General features: G+C 40.8%; 4 non-coding genes across 4 annotated transcripts; 1 reads left to right on the top strand and 3 right to left on the bottom strand.

Annotated features, from left to right (window-relative positions):
• Positions 1-7,015: 7,015 nt before the first annotated feature.
• On the bottom strand, positions 7,016-7,087 carry TRNAH-GUG. The gene has a single exon. It is a non-coding gene; the product is annotated as a tRNA-His (tRNA).
• Positions 7,088-7,176: 89 nt separating this feature from the next.
• TRNAH-GUG lies at positions 7,177-7,248 on the bottom strand. The gene has a single exon. It is a non-coding gene; the product is annotated as a tRNA-His (tRNA).
• Positions 7,249-19,216: 11,968 nt separating this feature from the next.
• On the top strand, positions 19,217-19,288 carry TRNAK-UUU. Its single transcript has one exon. It is a non-coding gene; the product is annotated as a tRNA-Lys (tRNA).
• A 515-nt stretch (positions 19,289-19,803) lies between these two features.
• On the bottom strand, positions 19,804-19,875 carry TRNAK-UUU. The gene has a single exon. It is a non-coding gene; the product is annotated as a tRNA-Lys (tRNA).
• Positions 19,876-20,828: the final 953 nt, after the last annotated feature.

Genomic DNA, 20,828 nt, shown 5'->3' with positions numbered 1-20,828 from the left:
AGTGGCAAATGGCGTTGTTATCCGTCTTCACTACAAATTGTGATCCCAAGAGGTATTGTCTCCAGACTCATAAGCAATGGACCACAACCAGCATTTCTTTTTCGGAGATAGTGTACCTCCTTTCAGCATCATTGAGCTTTTGACTTTCATAAGCGATGGGGTGAACTTCTTGAATAAGGACACCGCTTAGGGCAAAGTCGGAAGTATCTGTCTCTATTTCAAATGGTTTAGTGTCATCTACTAATTCGAGGACAGGACCCCTCGTTATGGTTGCCTTCAGATCTTCAAAGGCCATTTGACATTCATTTGACCACGACCAAGTGTGGTCTTTCTTCGAGAGTTCTATTAATGGGGCGGCTCATCGTGAAAACCCTTCGACGAACTGCCTTTAGTTGTTTGTCGATCCTAGGAATGATCACACATTGGATTATACGAAAGTAGGGATTTTCCACTCTTGGATAGCTTTTATCTTNTCCACTTACATGTTTCCACATGAATGATTTGGATCAAATCTGTAACGATTACAAAGTGGGCCGTACCAATAGTGTTACCANTTACATACTTGTGCGAATGCACATTTTCCTTTCTTGATGTACAACTGATTTTGCTGCAGCTTGTCAAACACTAGCTTCAAGTGCACCTTGTGTTCCTCTAGGGTTGTGTTGTATANTTATATCAACCACATATTGTTCAAGATTACATTAAGAACCTTGGATTTTCATATAATGGATAACAATTAAACCACAAATAAAATAATATAAATTATTTTTAAAAACTAAATAATTAATTACGAGGCTTTAGAGCATAAATCCCNACGTGAAAATCTTGGTTCATTAACATGCAAAACGTAGTTGGGGCGTTTGTCAAGCCAAAGGGCATTACCAGGAACTCNGACTTGGTCTCCTACTCGAAATTGGAGGGGGCGACGCTTCTTGTCCGCCCACTTCTTCATATGCTAGGAAGCTTTCTCCAAGTATGCCCGGGCTATATCTGTTGTCTGCTTCCNAACACGTCGTCTTGGGCTCGTCCCCTTCGGCGATACTACTTGGTAGTACCCTGATCGTAAGTCCAACTTCGTGAAGTATNAGGAAGCTTTCTCCAAGTATGCCCGGGCTATATCTGTTGTCTGCTTCCATTCTCTGGTGAAGTTTTGAGCTTGAGGGTTTTTTCCNACCCATGAAGCTAGTCAAACAAGTCGGATATTATCGGCAGTGGGTATTTGTTACGTACCATCACCTTGTTTAAGGCTCTATAATCTATGCACAGACGCGACGTCCCANTTGGTTGTCATCCACTTACAATTTCGAAGGGGCTCTTTCTTGTAGACGAACTCGTTTGACAATTGAAATAGAATTGGGCGACATNGTCCCATCCTTCTTTTTCTGAAATAGTATGGGGGCTTCATAAGGTGCCTTTGTCGGGCGGATGAATCCTGCCGCCAACAACTCATCTAGTTGTTTCNATCTAGTTCTTCTAGCGAGCGTTGATGAAGTGATGTAAGTATTCTTCAAGCAAGCAGTTGAACCATTCCCCGTCTGTCCATCAGTTTGAGGATGATAGCTCGAGGAGAAGTTTAAAGTCGCTCCCAAGCATACAAATAACTCGGTCCAGAATGTGCCAATGAATCTACCATCCCTATCATTGATGATGCTCGACGGAATGCCCCATAACTTTACAATGTGTTTNCTCGGCTAGCTTAGGGGGAGCCATCCGGTATGCATTCTTCGCTGGGGGTTTGCCCTGGGGAGGAGTTCAATTTCGTGATTGATGTCTCGACGGGGTGGTAATGTTTGTGGTAAGCTTTTTGGCTTATGTCAGCATAACTGTCTAGTACATCCTTGATTTCGCTTGGAATAGTTTCCTCAGTGGTCATTTCTTCCATCAGGGGTATAACCATAAATGTAGGTTCCTCTCATGCGAGTCCTCTTTTCAATTGTATGGTCAAGATCATTCTAAGATTACCTGGTTGCTTGATGCTTGCAAGTATTAATGTGGGGTTGTGGTCGGTGATCACCAAGCATTTTGCCAGTGGGATTGGGTTAACTTTGTGTTCTAGGAGGAAGTCCATCCTAAGTACCACGTCGAAGTCGTCCATGCGAACTACGACAAGGTTCATCTCCCTGACCAGGCCCCTAATTTTAAGGGAACTCTTTTGGAGACTCCCACAATAGGGAGGGCCTCGGAGTTGAAAGCTTTCATTTTTCCAGGGTCCTTTTCTATGGTGAGTCCCAATCTTCGTGCTTCTTGGTCGGTGATGAAGTTGTGGGTCGCACCTGAGTCTATCAAGGTGCTCTTGCTCGGTCGGGAGTTTATTATTGCATCTACGAACATGAGCTCTTTCTCCATTATCTCCTTTGTGTCGACCTTCCGTTGGAGGGCTGACAAGAATTTAAGCGCACCCATTCGGGGGTTGTCTTGATCTTCCCTCCTATCTGGCGTAGTCTCGACTCCGGTGTCGTTGCTCTCTTGAATGGACACTTGGAGTGCACTAAGAGAGGCCCGATGAGGACAGTAGGACAGTTTGTGGGGCCTTTACACAACAAACATTGAAAAGGTGCCATCAGGTAGTTCTTTTGAGGGTAAGGTCCTCGAGATGTCCCCGCTTGGTTATTTTGAAGAGGTCTATTTGTCCACCCACTTGGTCTGTCGTTACTTCCGTTTAGCCTATTGGGGCCTTCATTTCGATGACCTTATGGCTTATATGTTTTGCCCCCAGTGTTTGGGGCCTGTGTTGTTCTTCTTTGGAAACTCGCTTCGTTCCCAAAGTCTACGAGTCTCTCGGCGCTGGCGATTGCGGTAGCTAGGTCTTGAACTTTTTTCTCGTGTATTTTTGTTTTGGCCCATGGTTGTAATCCATTTATAATGAGAAATACCTTGTCTTTCTCTGACGTGCCCCTGATATTTAGCATCAGGGTCGAGAACTGTCTGACATAGTCCTTTATGCTTCCAGTTTGTTTTAGGGTTATTAGTTTTTCCCTTGCTATATATTCTATGTTTTCGGGGAAGAATGGGTCCTTCAACTCTCTCTTGTGGTCTTCACACGAGTCGATGGTGCACAATCCATTCTCGATGTCTTGCACCTTCGTAGACCGAAGTTTTGCATCGTCTATGAGATGCACTGAGGCTACTGTCACTTTTATGTCATCGGTACAAGCCGTTGTGGCTTTGAAGTACTGTTCGACATCAAAGATGAAGTTCTCCAACTTTTTGGCGTCCCGATTCCCTTTGAAGGGTCTAGGGTCTGGGAACCTCAGTTTGTTGGATCCTGTATGAGTTTGCCCAGCCGTGACGTTCACCATGGCTTTCATGGTCACCCCAATTGGGGTGTTCATCTCGGCCATCTTTTATTGGATGACATCGATCGTTGTTCTGAATTCGTCAGCTAATCCATTAAACAAACTCATCATGGTATTTTGTAGCTTGTCAAACTCTTCGCCACCAGATTGTCTTAAGCTACTCGTAGGAGCAACTCTTTCTTCAAATGAGACCACTCAAAATATTAGTTCTATGATTGGCAACCCATCCAGGTGGTTGCCCATTGCATGGATTTCTAAGACTTTTCCATTCAATTCCGTCACTCGTGCATCCAGGAACCAAATGGTGTCAAGGACTTCTTTGAGGAACAACATTTCCTCCTCTATTAAAGTAAGTCGGTCGGCTTGTGATTTGGGTGTCGATTTTGTTGTCGACATGGTTTCGGTCTTTGCTATGTCACGGAGCTAACAAAGCTCTGATACTACTTGTCACCATCGCACTCTTGATGGCAGCGGACTTGCAATTGTGCGGCACTCACTTTCCAACGACAAGTGAGCTAAGCCAATTCGTTCTTATGTCGCCTACGGCCAAGCGACGTATGTCGAGCCTCTGGCCTTGGTTTAAGAAGAAGGTTTTAGAAAACGAGAGCAGAGAGGGATTTTGAAAGAGACGTTATATATGCAAACAAGAGAGTAACAACAACGGCTCACAATATATAACTATTGGTAGAGAGAAGTTGACAACTAGTCATATCCCCCTATACATTTTGAGGCATTTCATGTCTGGCAGGCCTCGACATGATTTTTCCGAAAGTCATACTTCCTAGAAATACAAAAGTAAAACACTAGAACATGGAAAGACATAAAGGGTTTGGCTTGTCATGGACATGCGGCCATGGGCAACACGCCTTGAATGAGCATGACCATGATAGAGCGCGTAGCTTTTAACCACGTGGTCATGGGTTCGATCGCCATAGATGGCGCTTTAAATTAAATTACTACAAATACTCATGGTAGGCTCTCATTGCATCATTGGCCTAGCAAAGACACTACAATATACTCTCATCTCATGGACACTTTTTAATTAACTCTCTAACAAATGGGGACAACAGGTGCTGCTAGCATGCTCCTCATCTATTAGGGATTAGCTGACGAGCACATCTCATTGTCAAGAAGTTCCTTTAAGATGTTTTCTCAAGATTCATGCAAATTCAAAAAAGAAAGATGTGGTTGATTCTTCATTTTCAGGTACAAAGGGACATGGCGTCCACAAAAAGGAAAGTAAAGGTTGTGGCCGTGGTCGCAAACGTGGCAACCATACCTCACAAACCCATGACGATACAAATCCCTGGAAAGATAAGAGCATGATAAGTGTTACTCTTGTAAAAAGTACGAGTATATGCCTTAGAATATTGCAACAAGAAGTGCAATGAGGAGGAACCCCTTCGTAGATGGAGAAGACCAAGTGGAGACCAACGTTCGTCTCGTCTTGACAGCTCATGATTGAGGGATAAACCAGAAAACTTCTTATTCTTTCCATGTATCATCTGGTAACGCATTCTGATCCAATCCGAAAAGCAAAAAATAGAGGGTTAGATTGTAAACTCTATTCGAGTTCAATGTTTCTTTTGAGTTATGTTAATATGGTTGAATAGTTTCTTTTGGTTGGGCTGTGAACTCTATTCGAGGTGGAACAAGGACCATACCAAACCATTACAAATGTCATACCAGCGGTTGTAGCTAAAAGCAGAACAATGTTTCATGTTTGATCGTTTTATTTAAATTTATGTTTCTATGTTTCAACCTTATGTTATTGAGAATTAGAAAATAAAACTCAAAATGTTGGTGCATGGATTCAAGCCCAGGTTTCTACGGTCACAACAATGGAATGTTTCAACCTTATGTTATTGAGAATTAGAAAACAAATCTCAAAATGTTAGTGCATGTATTCAAGCCCAGGTCTCCACGATCACAACAACGTGGAATTCTCACCACTAAACTACAGTCACTTCGATATTTATCCCATCATTCTTCATAATTTACAACCCGTCATTCTTCATAATTTACAACTAATCATTAGAAACACATGTCTAGTCACTTCGACATTCTTCATAATTTACAACTAATCATTAGAAACACATGTCTAATCCAATAAGAAAATAGAGGTGGAACAAGGACCATACAACTAATCATTAGAAACACATGTCTAATCCAATAAGAAAATAGAGGTGGAACAAGGACCATACCAGACCAATTAAACTACAACCACTCTATTTAAAACAATGTCACATGTGTGGCTATTAAGATTTGAGCCTAGGTCTCCACAGCCACAACCTAGAATTCTCACTATTAAACTACAACCACAGCCACAACCTAGAATTCTCACTATTAAACTACAACCAATTCAATATGAGCCCAGGTCTCCACAGCCACAACCTAGAATTCTCACTATTAAACTACAACCAATTCAATATTTAACTCATCATTTTTCATAATCTACAACTAATCATTAGAAAAGCATGTGTCTAATCCAATCAGAAAAATAGAAGGTTGAGTTGTGAACTCTATTAGAGGTAGAACACGGATGTCTATGATGTGGCTGGCTGGGATTCGAGCCCAGGTCATTCTCACCACTAAACTACAACCACTTGGATGTTTAGTCATCATTCATCGCTTTCATGAACAAGGATAAAAAAAAAAAAAAAAAAAAAAAAAAAAAAAAAAAAAAAAATNATCATGGATTGTAGTTCACGAGTTTGTTCATGGTTAGTAGCTAAAAAAAGGTTCCTAGCTAAAAAAAGCAAATGTGGCTATTGGTATTTATGTTTAGTCTATCATTCATCATGGATTGTATATACAAGGTGGAATTCTCACCAATAAACTACAACCACTTGGATATTTAGCTTTATTTGCTCATGAGTTATGTTAATATACTTAATGGTTCGTAGCTAAAAAAAGTCAATATGGCTGTTGGGATTCAAGCCCAGGTCTCCACGGCAACAACATGGAATTCTCACCACTAAACTACAGCCACTTGGATATTTAGCCAACATTCATCAATTTCATGATTAAGGAGAAACAAAAAAACTTCTAATTTGCTTCACCAATTTGTTCATAAAAGCTCTAGTGATTTTGAGTTATGTTAATATGCTTCAATGGTTCGTAGCTAAAAAAAAGTAGATGTCGTTGCTGAGATTCAAGCCAAGGTCACCACGGCCACAATGTGGAATTCTCACCACTAAACTACAGCCACTTGGATATTTAGCCAACATTCATCAATTTCATGATTAAGGATAAATAAAAAAACTTCTAATTTGCTTCACCAGTTTGTTAAAAAAAGCTCGTAGTGGTTTTGAGTTATGTTAATATGCTTCAATGGTTCGTAGCTAAAAAAAGTAGATGTGGTTGCTAGGATTCAAGCCCAGGTCTCCACGTGAAATTCTCACCACTAAACTACAGCCACTTGGATATCTACCCAACATTCATCACTTTCATGCTTATGGGTAAACAAAAAAAACTTCTAATTTGCTTCACCAGTTTGTTCATAAATGATTTTGAGTTATAATATGCTTCGATTGTTCGTAGCTTAAAAAAAGTAGATGTGGCTGCTGGGATTCAAGCCCAGGTCTCCACGACCACAATGTGGAATTCTCACCACTAAACTACAGCCACTTGGATATTTAGCTGATATTCATCACTTTTATGATTAAGGATAAACCAACAAACTTCAAATTTGCTCGTTGGTAGCTATAAAAAGTAAATGTGGCTGCTGGGATTCAAGCCCAGGTCTCCACGGCCACAACGTGGAATTCTCACCACTAAACTACAGCCACTTTGATATTTAATTGACATTCATCACTTTCATGATTAAGGATAAACCAACAAACTTCAAATTTGCTCGTTGGTAGCTATAAAAAGTTGATGTGGCTGCTGGGATTCGAGCCCAGGTCTCCACGGCCACAACGTGGAATTCTCACCACTAAACTACAACCACTTTGATATTTAGCTGACATTCATCACTTTCATGATTAAGGATAAACCAACAAACTTCAAATTTGCTCGTTGGTAGCTNTGATTTTGAGTTATAATATGCTTCGATTGTTCGTAGCTTAAAAAAAGTAGATGTGGCTGCTGGGATTCAAGCCCAGGTCTCCACGACCACAATGTGGAATTCTCACCACTAAACTACAGCCACTTGGATATTTAGCTGATATTCATCACTTTTATGATTAAGGATAAACCAACAAACTTCAAATTTGCTCGTTGGTAGCTATAAAAAGTAGATGTGGCTGCTGGGATTCAAGCCCAGGTCTCCACGGCCACAACGTGGAATTCTCACCACTAAACTACAACCAGTTGGATGTTTAGTCCACATTCATCACTTTCATGATTAAGGATAAACCAACAAACTTTAAATTTGCTCGTTGGTAGCTATAAAAAGTAGATGTGGCTGCTGCTGGGATTCAAGCCCNATTGACATTCATCACTTTCATGATTAAGGATAAACCAACAAACTTCAAATTTGCTCGTTGGTAGCTATAAAAAGTAGATGTGGCTGCTGGGATTCAAGCCCAGGTCTCCACGGCCACAACGTGGAATTCTCACCACTAAACTACAACCAGTTGGATGTTTAGTCCACATTCATCACTTTCATGATTAAGGATAAACCAACAAACTTTAAATTTGCTCGTTGGTAGCTATAAAAAGTAGATGTGGCTGCTGCTGGGATTCAAGCCCAGGTCTCCACGGCCACAATGTAGAATTCTCACCACTAAACTACAACCACTTGGATGTCTAGCCAACATTCATTATTGATACGCTTTAATCGTTTGTAGCTTTAAAAAAAAGTAGATGCAGTTGTTGGGATTCGAGCCTAGGTCTCCACAGCCACAAAGTGGAACTCTCACCCCTAAACTACAACCACTTGGATATCCAGGCAACATTCATCACTTTCATACTTATGGGTAAACAAAAAAAAGTTCTAATTTGCTTCACTAGTTTGTTCATAAAAGCTCGTAGTGATTTTGAGTTATGTTAATATGCATCGATGGTTCGTAGCTTAAAAAAGTAAATGTGGCTACTGGGATTCGAGCCCAGGTCTCCACGGCCACAACATGAAATTCTCACCACTAAACTACAACCACTTGGATATTTAGCAAACTTCTATTTTGCTTCACCAGGTTGTTCATAAAAGGTCGAGCCCAGGTCTCCATGGCCACAACGTGGAATTCTCACCACTAAACTACAACCACTTGGATATTTAGTGAACATTCATCACTTTCATGATTAAGGGTAAACAAAAAAACTTCTATTTTGCTTCACTAGTTTGTTCATAAAAGCTCGTGTAAATTTGTGTTATGTTAATAGGCTTCAATGGTTTGTAGCTTAAAAAAAGTAGATGTGGCTGATGGGATTCAAGTCCAGATCTCCACGGCTACAACGTTGAATTCTCACCACTAAACTACAGCCACTTTGATATCTAGCCAACATTCATCACTTTCATGCTTTAGGGTAAACAAAAAAAACTAGTAATTTGCTTCACCAGTTTGTTCATAAAAGCTCGTAGTGATTTTGAGTTATGTTAATATGCTTCACTGGTTCGTAGCTTATATAAAAAGTAGATGTGGTTGTTGGGATTCGAGCCCAGGTCTCCATAGCCACAACGTGGAATTCTCACCACTAAACTAAAACCACTTGGATATTTAGCAAACATTCATCACTTTCATGATTAAGGCTAAACAAAAAAACTTCTATATTGCTTCACCAGGTTGTTCATAAAAGCTCGTGTAATTTTAGTTATGTTGATACGCTTCAATGGTTCGTAGCTTAAAAAAAGAAGATGTGGCTGTTCGGATTCGAACCCAGGTTTCCACGGCCACAACATGGAATTCTCACCACTAAGCTACAGCCGCTTGGATATCTAGCCAACATTCATCACTTTCATGCTTATGGGTAAACAAAAAAAACTTCTAATTTGCTTCACCAGTTTGTTCATAAAAGCTCGTAGTGATTTTGAGTTATGTTAATATGCTTCAATGGTTCGTAGCTTAAAAAAAGTAGATGTGGCTGCTGGGATTCAAGCCCAAGTCTCCAAAACCACAACGTGGAATTCTCACCACTAAACTACAGCCACTTAGATATTTGGTAACATTCATCAATTTCATGATTAAGGATAAACAAAAAAAAAACTTCTTATTTGCTTCACCAGTTTGTTCATAAAAAGCTCGTAGTGGTTTTGAGTTATGTTAATACGCTTTATTGGTTTGTAGCCAGCCACAATGTGGAATTCTCACCACTATACAAGCGGCGATGTCGCACTCCTCGACGCCGCCGCTGAGTGTCGGCGTCTCCATCACCGCCACCAAGAGGTCGGCGCCGCGAAGACGGAAGTCGAGTTGTCATCGAGGGAGTAATTAAGGAGACGACCGCCTCTGTGCAGTACCCGATGCGCGTCAAGCTACAGGCACAAGTGTTGTGGCACACCGTCGAGCCGGAGAAAAGAGAAACGATCGAGTATCAGGAGGATTGGCTGGCGTTCTCTGCCATACTGCGGTCTGTGCGTCTAGAGATTCTAGCCTCTCTATCCACCAAGCGCACCGCGCAATCGGCCCGGGAGGGGATCAAGTCTCGCTGGGTTTATGTGTAGCGAGTGCCAGAGTCCAAAATCGAGCAGTCCAACATCGAGAAATTGTGGAACCAGTTCTCGGAGATCCGCTTTAAGGACGGTAAACTGAGGCAAATTGTCTTCCCGCCAACTCCGGCGAGAGCAATGGGACCAACAACGGCAAAGGCGGGAAAAGAAGGAGATCAAAAGAAGGAGGAGATGGTGCACTGCGATGAGCTCGGCATGTATGGGTGGTGGAGCGCCAAAATCAGACCATCATCGGGTCGGCAAGGTCACTACTGATAACGGTTGGGATGCCCGGAAGGTTCTGGAGAAAGGCGATCATGACGGCATCTATCTCCTCAATCGGTCGCCAATGAGAAGCCTTGACGGGAAGACGCCACATGAGGCCAGGTACAACAAGAAGCCAGCGTTACATCATCTCCGAGTATTCGGTTGTGTCACATACATGAAGATCACGTGTCCCCACCTCGATAAGCTCGATCCTAGGGGCTAAAGGTTTTCTTCATCGGCTACGAACCCGGGAGCAAGGTGTACAGCTCTATGATCCTACTGGGGGGTGAGCTCACGTGTCGCACGACGTCATCTTCGACGAGAACACCTTCTGGCAGTGGAACGACGTGACCAAGGCAGACCAAAATACAAATCAATTCATGGTGGAGTACCTCGTCACCGAGCCAGGAGAAGGAGGAGCACAGCGTCAGGCATTGTCACCATCTTAGCAGCTGCACTGGGAACGCCTATGCCAACACCAATCACAACTCCTGCTACGCCCACTAAACTAGTGTAGTTCGCAACACCACATACGACAGACTCGACGTTGAATGCCGATCACGATGATGGTCTGGCGGCCAGATACCAGAGGATTGAAGACCTACTGGGAGGAGGTGAACCACCAAGACTGGCGACGTGCGAGCCTGAAGAAGAAGTGGCTGAACTGCATGCCATCTGCGCGATGAGCCAAACTTCTTCGCCGAAGCAGGAAGGAACCCGTGCTGACTGAAGGCAATGTAAGAAGAGATAATGTCCATCACAAAGAACAAGATGTGGAGTCTGGAGAACATGCCATCAAAACACGAGCCATAGGGCTCAAATGGGTATTCAAACTAAAGCGAAACGAAGAGGGAGAAGTTGAAGCACAGGGCCCGTCTAGTGGCGAAGGGCTACGTCTAGAAGCAAGGAGTAGACTTCGAAGAGATAGTCACGCCAATGGCAAGGTTGGAATTCGTCCGCCTGTTGCTGGCAATCGCGGCACATTGCTCTTGGTTGGTCCACCACATGGGCGGAAAGTCCGCTTTCCTCAACGGAGAGCTCATGGAGACCGTCTATGTCTAACAACCACTTGGATTCATGGAAAATGACAACTCCAGCAAGGTTCTGCGCTTGCACAAGGCATTCTATCGGCTTTGGCAACTCCAGCAAGGTACTGGAACGCGAAGCTCGACAGTACCCTGTTGTCGCTGAAGTTCAAGCGATGTGCCACTGAGCATGGCATGTACACGCACGGCCACTGCGAGTAGCGGCAGATTGTGGGAGTGTACGTCGACAACCTCATAATTACTGAAGGCGACATGGAAGTTTTTGGAAGATTCAAGAGGGAGATGTCAAAGAACTTCAGGATGAGCGATCTCGACGTGCTCAGCTCTACCTCGACATCAAAGTACAATAGAGTACTGTCGGCATCACCATCTACTAAAGTGCGTATGCGAAGAAGCTGTTGGACACAGCTGGGCTAGTGGACAGTAACCCTACAAGGACATTAATAGTGGCCTGGCTCCAGCTAAGTAAGGTCGGCACTACGACGGCAGTCGACGCCACTAATTACCACAACATTGACTCCAGCTAAGTAAGGTCGGCACTACGATGGCAATCGATGCCACTAATTAGCACAGCATTTTTGGGAGCCTGCGCTATCTGATAAACACACGCCCTGACCTCGCTTATTCAGTTGGATACGTAAGTAGGTTTATGGAAGCACCTAGGGAGGAGCATCTTGTGGCTGTCAAGCGCATCCTGTGCTATATGGCTGGAACCAGAGGCTGGGGTGTGAAATACTGTGCAAGGAGAGGAAAGTAGAAGCTAGAGCTGGTCGGCTACAGTGATAGTGACATGGCGGGTGACGTTAATGATCGTAAGAGCACCACCAGAATGATTCATTTCCTCTTAGACGGTGCGATTTGCTAGCAATCAACTAAACAAAAGGTAGTTACTTTGTCTTCTTACAAAGAAAAGTACATCGCCGCTTCGAAGGCAACAACACATGGGGTCTAGCTAGCGCGGCTGATGGAAGAACTCATCGGAAGAGAAGGCTATCCATCAATGCTTTATGTCGACAACAAAGCTACAATCTCCCTGATAAAAAATCCAGTTTTGCACGACCGGAGCAAACACATAGAGATCAGGTTCCATTACATCGGGAGTGTGCAGATCGGGAACTTAAGAGGATTGACTTCATCTGAACAGAGGAATAGCTTGGAGACATCTTCACCAAGTCTCTAGACGGGTAAAATTTGAGAAACTTCGTTCAAAGATCAAAGTTCAAATGGTAAGGTAGATATCCAGAGGTTCTAAGTAGATTTTTAGCTAGCCACTTGGGCAATCTTTAGGCGCAAGATTCGTTTTGTTTGGGCAATCTGGCGCAAGATTTGTTTGTTGGCCATGCGCAAGATTTGTTTTGTTGGCCACTTTGGCCATTTTATCTTCAAGCGTAAGATTTGTTTGTTGGTGTCAAGATTTGTTGGCCACTTTGGCCATTTATCTTCGGGCGCAAATTTGTTTGTTGGCGTCAAGATTTGTTGGCCACTTCAGCCATTGTGCAATTTTATCTCTAAGAGCAAGATTTGTATTGTTGGCCGTCAAGATTTGATAGCCACTTCGACCATTTTATCTTCAGGCGCAAGATTTGTTTGTTGGCATCAAGATTTGTTGGCCACTTCAAGCCATTGTGCAATTTTATCTCTAGGAGCAAGATTTGTTTCTTGGTCGTCTTTAGGCGCAAGATTAAGATTTGTTGGCCACTTCGACCATTTTATCTTGCGCAAGATTTGTTTGTTGGCCGTCAAGATTTATTGGTCATTTCCGCTATTGCTCAATTTTATCTCTTGGCGCAAGATTTGTTTGTTGGCCGGCCATTTTATCTTTAGGTGCAGGATTTATTTGTTGGCCGGCCATTTTATCCTTAGGCGCAAGATTTGTTTGTTGGCAGTCAAGATTTGTTGGCCACTTCGACCATTACACAATTTTATCTCTAGCTCCTCGGAGAAAGCATCATAGATGTACTTGGTCAAGGGGTGACATAGAGGTGACTTGGAGAGGCAACATGGTAATGACTATGAGGCTTGGAGGAGGTCATATGTCGGTCACTTGGAGGAGGATTGAAGAAGAGACATGGTTCTAACTTAAAAGAGGTTGATGTGGTGACTTCGAGGACGCGACATGGAGGCGACTATGAGAAAGAGATACGATGGTGACTTGGAGGAGCATTGGAGGATCCAACATGACTCTGACTTAAGAGGTTGATGTGATAATATGACTGGGACTTGTAAGAGGTTGATGCATGATTTGGAGATGGAGATATTACGAAGGTGACTAGAAGGAGGTGACATGTCAGTTACTTAGAGGATGCTTGGGGGAGGAACATGACTATGAATTAGAGAAAAGGCTGGCTAGAAAAGGGAACACAAAACCCAACATCCTAGTAGATTTTTTTTCTCAAAATTCGTTGATACACAATGAGCATTTTTTGCTCGATTTTTTTAGGGTTTGATTCAGAGGATTTAAGAGTCTTGGGGCGTCAATTCAAAGGAAAATCACTAAATTAAGTTTTGCCCCATTATGATACTCGAAACCTAGTTTTTCTCATCTTAAATTATGTTCATTAGTTGATGATTTTGAGTGTTCTTTGTTCTAATCAACTCATCTTCATTGTAACTCTTGATTCATGGAAGAAATTTAATCGATTCATTATGAAAGCCTCCTCACTACAACTAATTGTGAAAACGGGAAAGAAACTTGAATGGTGCTTACCTTTTCTCTTATTCTAGAACTTATTTAGAAAATTTAGAGAAATTTACAGTGGAAACAGAGCAAATTTTGGTGGAAAATTGAGCATTTCTCAACATGAAATCTAATAGGATGAGTATTTAAACTATTAAATGGTTGGTGAATTTTTTGACGGAAAATCTTATTATATATAGAAGTTTAATGGCGCCGGATCGTGATCGTATATTATTTTTTTGAATTCAAAATCTGCTGTTAATCTTTTAGAAGAAAAAGTTGGAGTCACTCTTCAAGTGCTTTTAACATAGATAGTGATCAAATAACACCTCCATACGATTTTCTTCCAAAAAAATTCTTAAAACCCTCCTTCCAATCCCTCGGGATTTTCATTCATTCCTTCAATTACTAGATTTTCTTTCCTTCCTTTCAATTGGTATCAGAATGAAGTTTGATCCTCGGACCTATGGGTTATGGGCTTGTTAGAATCGTACAATAACACACACTCGATCAAGATGAACACAAACAACAATAGAGACAAAATGCAAGGAGGAATATTGGCTAAAGGTTTATATTGATAACTATGTACACCAAGAGAGAATACACACCGTCTCATGGGTATATATATGGTTTCTGTTTACTATATATATATAGTTTTTAAAGATATCACATCTATTATATATAAATATATATCCTATATTTCTTTACTGACTTTTTACTATAAATAGTCATTTACTCTATATTTTCCACATATAGTTTTACTAACAATAACATTTGAATAATTTATAAATAGACAGTAGTCTCCATATCCAAAAATTCTCCCATTGAATAATGTATAAATAGACAGCAGACTCCATATCCCAAAATTCTCCCATTGAGACGGATCTAGTCAACCAAGTATTTCATTCTCAAACGACGATCAACATCTTCACTGCACCATACTAATTGAGGCTTTGCACAACTTCAATGTTCCAACATCAACCCAACATGTTTGTTAGATTCTTTTCACCCTCTATCTTCTCCAAACATATCATCATCTTTTACTTACGTGTGAGTGAAATGGTATCGTCTTCTGTATTTTTTCTTTGAATGATAGACTAGACTCCTCACCAATTGTATGACACTTTAAATATATATGCATAAACATTTTCTAGTGCTGCTTCTTGCCCAATTCTTCTAGATAGTCTGTCATCCATATCATCTCCTTTCTAGCTTCAACTATTGCTATGTTCTTAGCCTCAGTAGATGAGAGAGAAACGCATTTCTAAAGCCTAGACATCTCATCATCCATGGCTTGCTCCCACTTGGTTGTATTCTCTGACTGAAGAGCATCACCAAGGGACTCTAGTTCCCATTCATCAGCCAGCAACAAATGTATGAAGGTAATACCTATCTTCGTACTCTGATAGCTCTGGATGATCTTCTCAACACCTGCTCAGGAGTCACTTGATTCGCCTCTGGTTCCTTAGCAACAGTCTTAGAAGTTTCTAGAGTATCTACTCATCACTAGGTGAATCTTTCAATAACTAAACCTCAACTCTCACTTACTTCGTTGTCTTGGAATCTTTCTTCTCTTTATCCTTATACATGACATTTTCATGAAAGGTCAAGTCATAATGTCTCATAACATTCTGTTCTTGTGATCCCAAAACCTATTTTCGAACATGTCAGGCTCATAGCCTATGAAGTAGCACTTCACAGCCTCAACGTCAAGTTTGTCATTCTTCTCTGGATCAATACGAACATACGCAATACAACCAAAAGTTCTCAAGTGAGAGTACTTGAGTTCTTTTCCTGTCCATACTTCTTCTAGCAACTTGAACTCCAAGGGTACTGACGGCCCTCATTGATCAAGTAGACTGTTATATTTACGGCTCAACCCAAAATATCTTTGGCAATCTAGAATGAATTCTCATACTCCTTGCCGACTCATTCAATGTTCAGTTTATTCTTTCAACAACACTATTTTGTCTTGTTTTACCGGGAACTGCCCTTGTTAATCTAATTCCCTCAATTGCACAAAATGCTTTGAATTATGACTTGTCGTACTCTCCTCTATTGTCATACCTCAGACATATAATCTTCAAGCCGATTTGATTTTCAACTTCAACTTTCCACTTCTTGAAGGTAGCAAACACATCTGACTTATGTTTCAGGAAATAAATCCACACTTGACTGCTAAAATCATTAATCAAGGTGACGTAGAATTTTGATCCGCCAAGGGATGGAACTGGAGATGGTCCCCAAATATCTGTATGGATCATTTCCAACCACACTTTCTTCAATTCTCTGGCAATCTTTCTGAAGCTAGCTCGTTTCTATTTGTTCATAATGCAGTTGATATGATAAGGAATCACTACAAGGGGAGTAAGATTCGGATTACCTTGTTGATCGAATATCTCAAAGGCAAGAACATTGTTTGAGATTCGAATCACTCCATAAGCAAGATCGATCATGTCTAGCTTGAATGATTCTTGTTGATCAAATATCTCAAGGCAAGAACACTTGATTGAGATTTGAATCACTCCACAAGCAAGATTGATCATGTCGAGCTTGAATGATTCTATATGCAACCTAAACTACATAGAATTAAAAAGAAACTTAGCCATTGGCTAAAGAAAAGCAAAAATGCTTCTTTTACTATATTTTCCAAGTCTCTTACAAATACAACATACATGACTTTATATAGCCTCAAAATGAAACTATTTAAGGCATTCCAAGAGTTGTAACATTCATACTTAATGGCCATAATTAACCATCATGTAATTGTAACCTAAAGTAAAGAAAAAGTCTTAAAATACATTAATGAAATACATAACTCTAAATTACTCTAAATTGTAATCCACCCAAAATTTATAACATGAAACTTCATTCTTCTCCAATGTGGCATGAATTGAAATATCTTTTGATAATTTCAACAATATTTTATTCATATCTTCATTGAAGCATATTGTATGATTGATGTCTCTTGGTTCATATCAGCAGTTCTCATAAGAACCCATATCAACAGATTTCTGACCTTCTAAAACTTCTTTCGNGAAGCATATTGTATGATTGATGTCTCTTGGTTCATATCAGCAGTTCTCATAAGAACCCATATCAACAGATTTCTGACCTTCTAAAACTTCTTTCGCAACCAGCATCTTCATTTCTTTGACGCTCATATGTCCAAGTCTATTGTGCCATAGACTTGAATTTGAAGCACTCTTAGCAACAACAATCATGTTCATACACCCTGCAGTGGTGTATAAGTTTCCAGATTTTGTGTCACGTGCTACCACCATAGCACCCTTCAAAATCTTCCATGAACTCTTCCCAAACTCTGTTGCATAACTTGTGCTATCCAATTGACCAATAGAGATCAGGTTCTTCGTGAGACAAGGATTATATTTGACATCCTTTAATGTCCACTGATTTCCTGTCGGAGTTTTTATGTAGACATCCTCTTTTTCTTCAATCTCAAAATCTTTGTTGTTGCAAGATACACCTTCTCGAAATTTCTAGACTTCAAATTTCGAAAGAGCTCTTTATTTGGAGATGAATGAAAAGATGCACCTGAATCCAAAATCCAAGATTCAATCAGACTGTCCACGCTGAGGATTAAAGAATCCCCAATGTCTTCGGCTAAATTTATAGAGTCATCATCATCTTCTGATTTGCGATTATGCTTCCTCTTTCGTCTTGTACAATTGTCCGAAAGTGACATTTTTCGTCTTGTACAATTGAACAATTTCCGCATCAAATACACCTTGTTCATAATCGACGATTTTTCGTACATATTTAACAGCACCTTCAATTGATCTGACGTTTTCTTCTCCTTGATTATGTTGAATGCCACATTTCTAGACAACGTCAACCAGATCAATCTTGGGGCCTGACAATTCTTGAGCTTCAACTGTTTCGTGGTCATGGTATCCGGCTTCACCCCCAATAGCGATTCGTGAAGATATTTCTGGTACAAATAATCTTCAATTTGCATCTTCCAAAAACTGAAATCGGATCCAGTAAACTTTTCAATTCCAATCTTTGAACTATGGACATGATATAGAGTATGTAAATATACCTAGTAAGCACAACTCATTTGCAGGCTTTCATCACATCCTTGATCTAGCAAGACACTAGGGTTTACTCATCATCACTTTTTTCTGCCTCAAAAAACTCTCTCTAACAAGTGGGGACAAACATGTGCTACCATGGTTTTGATAAGCCATCTTAGCTTAGTGGTAGAGCGCGTGGCTTTTAACCACGTAGTTGTGGGTCCGATCCCTACAGATTGTGCTATAAATTATAAATAGCTTCAAAAAAACCCAATGACTCTTTGTCTCCATAATAGTCTTTGATTGTTCTATAAATTAAATATCTTCAAAGAACCCTAAACTCTTTGTCTCGAGAATAGTCTTGAGCACATATCAATATATACCACCAACTTAATACAAAATATGGGTATAAAAATATACCCAATAAACCATACTAATTTGTAGGCTCTCTTATTTTTGACCTAGCAAAGGTACCACGGTTTACTCTCATCATCACTTTTTTTCTGCGTCAAATAACTCTCTCTAACAAGTGGGGACAACACGTGCTTGCATGGTTCTGACAAGCCATCTTAGTTCAATGGTAGAGCGCGTGGCTTTTAAATACGTGGTAGTGGGTTCAATCGCCACAAATGGCGCTATAAATACCCAATGAATTATTCTTTATCTTCAGAATAGTTTTAAGGCATACCACCCTAATACAAAATATGGGTATGATATAGAGTATATAAATATGCTTATCTACAATGGTTTTGACAAGTTGTCTTAGCTCAGTGGTAGAGTGCGTGGCTTTTAACCATGTGGTCATTGGTTTGGTCCCCACAGAAGGAGCTATAAATTAAATAGCTACAAATACTCATTTATAGGCTCTCATAGCATCCTTTGCCTAGCAAAGACACCACATCACATTTTACTCACTTTTTTTCTGTCTCAAATAGATCTCTCTAACAAGTGGGGACAATATGTGCTATCATGGTTCTGACAAGCCATCTTAGTCAGTGATAAAGCATGTTCGATCCCCATACATGGAGCTATAAATACTCATTTGTAGGCTCACATTGCGTCTTGACCTCACAAAGACCACGGTTTACTCTTGTCACTTTTTTTTGCCTCAAATAACTCTCTCTAACAAGTGGGGACAACATGTGCTACCATGGTTGTGACAAGCCGTCTTAGCTCAGTGGTAAAGTGCTCGGCCTTCTACCACATTGTCGTGGGTTCGATCCTCATAGATGGTGCTATAACCTTGACCTCATCATCTGCCTCAAATAACTCTCTCTAACAAGTTGCTACCATGGTTGTGACAAGCCATCTTAACTCCGTGGTAGAGCGCGTGGCTTTTAACTACGTGGTCGTGGGTTTGATCCCCACAGATGGTGCTATAAATTAAATTGCTACAAATACTCGTTGTAATTGGCTCGAATTTTCCATGAAGTTGACAAAAATCATCATTAGCACCCGTACCACGTGACAAGGTAGAAAAAGAGAGAGTTAAGGTAAAAAAGTACTCTCCCCAATCCAAGAATAGGCAACATATAATGTCGTATTACCCTAGAGGGTGAGAGTACGGCCCAAAATGCAGTATTACCCACCCCGGTTACCACACACAGAATCTTTTGAAAAAATGTTTTGTAGGTACTAATTCATAGTATGGTTTTATGGGTACTGTGTGGTAACCGGGGTGGGTAATACTGCATTTTGGGCCGTACTCTCACCCTCTAGGGTAATACGACATTATATGTTGCCTATTCTTGGATTGGGGAGAGTACTTTTTTACCTTAACTCTCTCTTTTTCTACCTTGTCACGTGGTACGGGTGCTAATGATGATTTTTGTCAACTTCATGGAAAATTCGAGCCAATTACAACGAGTATTTGTAGCAATTTAATTTATAGCACCATCTGTGGGGATCAAACCCACGACCACGTAGTTAAAAGCCACGCGCTCTACCACGGAGTTAAGATGGCTTGTCACAACCATGGTAGCAACTTGTTAGAGAGAGTTATTTGAGGCAGATGATGAGGTCAAGGTTATAGCACCATCTATGAGGATCGAACCCACGACAATGTGGTAGAAGGCCGAGCACTTTACCACTGAGCTAAGACGGCTTGTCACAACCATGGTAGCACATGTTGTCCCCACTTGTTAGAGAGAGTTATTTGAGGCAAAAAAAAGTGACAAGAGTAAACCGTGGTCTTTGTGAGGTCAAGACGCAATGTGAGCCTACAAATGAGTATTTATAGCTCCATGTATGGGGATCGAACATGCTTTATCACTGACTAAGATGGCTTGTCAGAACCATGATAGCACATATTGTCCCCACTTGTTAGAGAGATCTATTTGAGACAGAAAAAAAGTGAGTAAAATGTGATGTGGTGTCTTTGCTAGGCAAAGGATGCTATGAGAGCCTATAAATGAGTATTTGTAGCTATTTAATTTATAGCTCCTTCTGTGGGGACCAAACCAATGACCACATGGTTAAAAGCCACGCACTCTACCACTGAGCTAAGACAACTTGTCAAAACCATTGTAGATAAGCATATTTATATACTCTATATCATACCCATATTTTGTATTAGGGTGGTATGCCTTAAAACTATTCTGAAGATAAAGAATAATTCATTGGGTATTTATAGCGCCATTTGTGGCGATTGAACCCACTACCACGTATTTAAAAGCCACGCGCTCTACCATTGAACTAAGATGGCTTGTCAGAACCATGCAAGCACGTGTTGTCCCCACTTGTTAGAGAGAGTTATTTGACGCAGAAAAAAAGTGATGATGAGAGTAAACCGTGGTACCTTTGCTAGGTCAAAAATAAGAGAGCCTACAAATTAGTATGGTTTATTGGGTATATTTTTATACCCATATTTTGTATTAAGTTGGTGGTATATATTGATATGTGCTCAAGACTATTCTC

This window comes from Cucurbita pepo, chromosome LG09 (genome assembly GCF_002806865.2).
Source record: "Cucurbita pepo subsp. pepo cultivar mu-cu-16 chromosome LG09, ASM280686v2, whole genome shotgun sequence".
In the NCBI taxonomy this organism is placed as follows: Eukaryota; Viridiplantae; Streptophyta; class Magnoliopsida; order Cucurbitales; family Cucurbitaceae; genus Cucurbita; species Cucurbita pepo.
The sequence above is the reverse complement of the archived record's forward strand: the minus strand, read 5'-3'. Positions and strand labels throughout refer to the sequence as shown.